This window comes from Nicotiana attenuata, chromosome 2, assembly GCF_001879085.1.
Source record: "Nicotiana attenuata strain UT chromosome 2, NIATTr2, whole genome shotgun sequence".
In the NCBI taxonomy this organism is placed as follows: Eukaryota; Viridiplantae; Streptophyta; class Magnoliopsida; order Solanales; family Solanaceae; genus Nicotiana; species Nicotiana attenuata.
Window position 1 is genome coordinate 40,532,827 of NC_031990.1, and position 6,157 is coordinate 40,538,983.

Sequence of the window (6,157 nt, forward strand, 5' to 3'; positions counted from 1 at the left end):
GTATGATGTATGTCTTTATGTTCGAGTGCTCCTGGTTTCTTCCTCCCCCTTCTCCCTTTGGTACGATTTTGCGCATTTCCATATGGGACCAAGTGAATACTAAATGCATGAGTAGTTAATTGACTGCCTTTTGCAGAGCTCATATAAGTTGGGTAACTATCTGAGGTGATAAACAATTTTGAAATTTGACTAACCAACCAGATAGACCAAATAGTTGTGCTCTGTTTTCCAGTGCTACAGATTCTAGGATATGGTGACAAGGTTGTGAATGACCTGTTTCTTTGCTTCCACAATCAACTATCTCACTGTCTTTCCTCCAGTTAACATCCCATCCGTAGTTCCTGGATAATATGCCTCTCATGTTTATTCATGTAAAAACTGCATATCTCAGGCTGTAATAGAAGCAACAGGGTCTTTGGTTCAAAACGAATAAGCTAAGTTTATATAACAAAATCTTGATACTTCCTAAGACTGTGTGGTGAAAGTTGGGGATATACTAAGTGCTACAATTAGGTTGTGTTGTTCGACATTTACATGTTTATGCTTCACTGACTATCAACACCTCAACAATTTGATATTTTTGCACTATTGCTCTTTCTGTATCTTTCATTCTCCAGATATAATGATAAAAAGTTCTGTAACAAAACTAGTTCCCATATTTCTTGAATTGTTTTTTGGTTCCTTTTCCTATCGCATTTAAGGTCAAAACAGAAGTGATTGTTATTTGCAAAATAGGACAGCATAGTGATCAAGTTTTCCATCGCTAAATCAGAAAACTTTGCCAATAAAGGAGCTTCTTTAGTCCCTATAGTTCAAAAATTATGGAACGAAAACTTGTCAGATAGTTGCAAATGAAAGGTTTATTGCACGATATCTATTTTAGGACATCAAACAGCGTGCATGATCCATCTTTATTATCACAATCAGTCTTATCATATATAACTTGCCGGGCTTTCCAGGGAATTTAATCATCAAGTAAAAATGATAAAAAATTTGAGTTACCTTAATATAACCATAGCGTTAGTACTATAAATACCATAGTCACTCTAAGCATTTCATCCACAACATTCAAACAGAGACATATTAGATTCAACAGAAAAACTCAGCTAGTGAAAGATGGCTTTGATATCCAATTGGAAGCTTGCTTTTGTAGCTCTACTAGTGTTAGGAATGTGGCTTCTCAAACCGCATCTCATGACTTGAACGAAGCATCAATGGTCCAGAAACACGAGTACTGGATGGCTCGCTTTGGACGTGTGTATAGAGATGATGCAGAGAAGGCAAAGAGGTTCAAAATATTCAACGACAATGTTGATTATATTGAGTCAGTCAACAAGGCAGGAATTAGGCCTTATAAGTTGGGCATCAATGAATTTGCAGATTTGACAAATGAGGAATTTAGAGCGACTCACAACGGATACAAAATGTCTTCTCATCAGAAGTCATCAAAAACCATATCATTCAGGTATGAAAATGTGACTGCTCCCGCTACCATGCATTGGAGAAAGAAGGGTGCCGTTACTGGAGTTAAGGACCAAGGGCAGTGTGGTAAGTCAAATTATTAGGTCATGCTAATAATAACATTTTCTTTAATGAATATGCTATAGAAGAAAATCTTATTAAGCTGATAATGTAGGATGTTGTTGGGCATTTTCTGCTGTTGCTGCTACTGAGGGGATCAACAAGATCATAACATGTAAGTTAATATCTTTATCTGAACAAGAACTCGTGGATTGCGACACAAGTTCTGATATGGGATGTGAGGGAGGTCTTATGGATGGTGCTTTTACGTTCATTATCAAGAACCATGGACTTACTACCGAATCAAATTATCCATACGAGGGAACCGATGGCACTTGCAAAACTGAAAAGGAATCCAACCATGCTATTAAGATTACTAGCTATGAAGATGTCCCAGCCAACAGTGAATCTGCTTTGTTGAGTGCTGTTGCTAACCAACCTGTATCCGTTGCCATTGATGCTAGTGGATCAGACTTTCAATTCTACTCTAACGTATTTTTACTGGAGAATGTGGAACTGAGTTATATCATGGTGTTACAACAATCGGATATGGAAAAACTAGTGACGGGAAAAAGTATTGGTTAGTGAAGAACTCGTGGGGGACTAGTTGGGGAGAGAACGAATATATTAGAATGCAAAGAGGTATTGATGCTGCAGAAGGAATTTGTGGAATTGCTATGCAAGCTTCTTATCCAACTGCTTAATAGCTTAGAAGCTTTGGTGCATGGGAATTTGTTGTTATCACCTTGCTCATATTTTATATGATGTGTCTAATGTGTATATATGCTACAAACTCCTTGTATGTACATAAGTGTTAAAAAAGCTTTCTATGTGAAAAGATTGGTAATGCGAGTGAATGATAGAAAAAATGCTTCCCCTATTTAAGACTTGGACTCCATAAACACGAGATTAATATATATACTGTCTTAGATTCCACTATTCAATCTTTGATTCTTTGGTTTCTCTGTCTTAGATTCCAAAAGTTCTTTCAACTCGTTTCTATCAACACTTGGCCCAAAATAAGTAATTTCTGTATGGACCCAATGTTGGCCCAAAAACAGGTGAAGTTTTGAAGACTGACAAAAGAACTCAGACATGGACCAGGTCCATCTTGTGAAGCACAGTCATGATCGACCCAAGCATGTGAGATGCACGTGAAGGAGATAAATCTAACTTATCAGAAGTGATATCTCCTGATCTGATCGAAAAGGTTGCATATTGGATAAGGAGAGAAAGACTCCTTACATGAATAGAACACATTTTAAGAAGAGGATAGTGTTAGAGTATGAGATCAACTAGAACTCTTCTACGATAGAAGAGTAGCATCGTATCCCAGTTAATCTCTAATTACTAACCCAATAAATATTAGTATTTCTTTTACAGGTAATGCACATAAGCAGAAGTTAAACTTAAATTGAGAGCAAAAGAGCAAGACAATTTTGCAAGCAATTTATGTGTGATTCAAGCGTGCAATCCTGAAGCTACTTGAACAAGATAGAAGAACCAGTTCCAAGTGTCTATCTTTTATTCTAGTTCAATTGTAGTAGGTGATTTTACATTGTACCTTTCAATTTTTATAGAAGCAATTGTATTAGGTACCTTGAGTGTTCAAGTTAGAGTTAACTTGAAGTTGCCGCAACAGTTGAGGCTGTGTGCCACAACGGGATTAGAGTTAATCCTTAGGATTACAAAGAGTTTTATAAATGCTGTTTTGGCTCAGTGATTTTAGTGGAAGTTTGGAAAAATCCTACTGAGTAATAGGTCGTGGTTTTTTCACCTTTTGAGCCAGGTGTTTTCCACGTAAAAATCTCCGTGTTCTTTATTTTCTTTAATTCTTATTCCGCAAACAGTAGTAGTTAGAACACATAGAAGAACCAGGTCCTTCTATAGTTCAGTTAAGCAAAAATTGGGTACCACACAAATTACCCCCCTCTTGTATGGTATTAAAGTATAAAACATCACCCAAAAACCAACTAGTAGTAAGTAAATAATGTTGGAGAAACATTAGAGGAGAGAAACAACAAGGAGATGCCAACAAGGAGAACCAACCACTAAACTTAGTGGTGAGGGCACAGAAGGATCAAACTACAACTAACTGGGTTACCCCTAAGAGACAAGCTACCCAACAGTCCAAGACTCAACATCAGTTGGTTGAGAACAACTCTTTTTTCATGTGCTGCAACAAACAACTAGCAGTGATGATAGGCTATAATTGCATATTTTAGTCTCTTATTACACTCGAATTTACTGCACTTTAATTGAGTTTGCGCTTTAATCGCTAGTGTTTTGCACTAATTGTGTATTTTATGCCTTGTAGGTGTGATTCCGAGCTATATAGATGTTATGGAATGAATTTAAGTGATTTGAAGCTTTGAAGTCTAAGTAAAATCTCAAGGAATTAAGCCGGGATCGTGTTCGGAGGTCAAATTTGATAATTAAGTACGAACGAAGACTTGAGGAGGCATATTGCGCACTGTCTAGTAAAATAGACATAACTTTTTTCTCAAAACTCCATTTGGGCTACACAATATATAGTTAGAAAGCTAACTCAAAGGGCTACAACTTTCATGTTTTATGTTTTTCCAAATTCCAAACGGAACAGGGTGAAAAACCGCAGTTTTTCCGCGACCGCGGCAGAACCGCGGTAGAAGATGGTCGCGGACAACTGAAGAATCAGAGGGCATGTTTGGCCGCGGTTCCACCGCGACCGCGGCAAAACCACGGCAGGAAGCGAAAATTTCAGGGACTAAAGTGCAAAGTATGGGATTTTAAGTCCTAAACCCTATATTAAACAAAGGAGGCCGGCCAAGAACAAGAGGAGGACATATTTTGGACACAAATTAGACCTAAGGAGGCGGAGAGACACTACTTTAGGGTGAGACAACACCCTTGGAGGCAAGAACACATTGGGAGCAAGGTGGAGAATTCTTCTACGAGTTTTTTCCTTCCTCTTCCTATTTTTTTCATTGTTGGTTATGAATTTTAGTATTGTAGTTTTACATACTATTATGAATAGCTAATTTGTTATCTAGAGTTTGATAGAACCTTTTGTATGATAAATTCTTGTTATGTTTTTATATAATTGAGCCATAGCTTTTCTCTATTTGTTCAACTACGTTTATATTCTGGTTGATTGAAGAGCTCTCAATTAGCTGTGCCTATTTAGTATGCATAACTCGGGAGAGAGTGCATATTTAGGTGATTGTTGAACAACACCACTCCCAGAGTATATGAGGGATCAATAACCGAGGGTTTAAAGGCGAGATTAGGGATAACGAAGCCTTGGGTGCAATCTGAAGTGAGCTTGTTAATTTACTGTTTTAATTTGTTAGTTAATTAGTTAAACAGAAGAATCTTAATATCTATAAGTTAGGAATTGTTCAAGCTTGTCTTCTTGGTGATAGTGAACAGCTGTAGCTAAACCTTAGTTCTCTGTGGGATTCGACTCCGGACTTGTAAGCCGGATTATATTTGTAACGACCGCATTGTCCTTTTTATAAGGCATAGTTGGGCATGATCAAATTTTGGCGTGATTGCCGGGGAACTAATTGTGTAGTTGTAGCTGTATATATTGCTAGGGTTCAAGTTTGAACTTTTATTTTGTTTTGTTTTTTCTTGGTATTTTTTTTTATAACTGTTGATTTGAGAAACATGACATCTTTGAATTATGGGAATTTAGGTGTAGATAATTCTACTATTGATCTCCATACATATTGTAAAGGAAACCACCCGTGGCAAAATTTTCAAAACGTTCCTGAGAGCGAGTTATGTGCACCAACTCAATCTTATTTGTGGAATGTGTGTGATGTGTGTGGTGGTAAAAATGGTCACCTTCATGGTTGTGCTTATATTTCTTATTTTCCCCCAACCCTTACTACGATGGTTCCACCTTTTCTTGTGAAGTTAATAGGAACAAAGAACCTGGGAATGCGGACCTGAAGGAGATCAAGGATATGCTAAAGTGTCTTCTGGAACAAAACAATGAGAAACAATTGCACATAGAAAGGCAAGAGGCAACTATTCGCAAGTTGGAGGCTCAATTGAGTCAAGTGGTTGGAGCTTTTAATGCTCAACAATCCAATATTGATGATAGTAGCCAAGAAGAGCATGAATTTGAGGTATTAATTGGGGAGGTCAAAGCAGAACATCAACAACCTAGCCAACTAGAATTTGAAGATGTCAATGTTGAAGAAGTGAGACTAGAGTCAGCCAAGGACATTGAGGATACAAATTTTGTTGACTCTAGTATCATTGATGTTGAGGATGCTGAAAGTCCTGAAGTTCATGTGTGTGAGCGCATTGGTCCTCACTCCAAACATTTTTCTACATTGTGCTTGGATGACGATATGAAAATAGAGTCATCCGAGCCGATTGAGAAGTCAAGGAATGAAGAACAAGGTGCCTATATTCTGGAATTTTTCTTACCAGAAAGACAGGACTACATACCTCATCTAAAAGCCAAGAAGTGTAGAATAGTACAATGGTTGCTTGGACCAATTAGATTTGTTCCTCCACCCCTGGAGCATAGCCGAAAACTTGATGCCAAATTGGGGGTTCAATTCATAAGCTCGAGGTGGAGGCAAAAAGTGATTCGCGTCGTGCCGCGACGTTAAATCAAGCGCTTGTTGGGAGGCAA

General features: G+C 37.8%; 1 pseudogene; it reads left to right on the forward strand.

The window, feature by feature from the left end:
• Positions 1,117-2,225, forward strand: LOC109222946 (annotated as a pseudogene).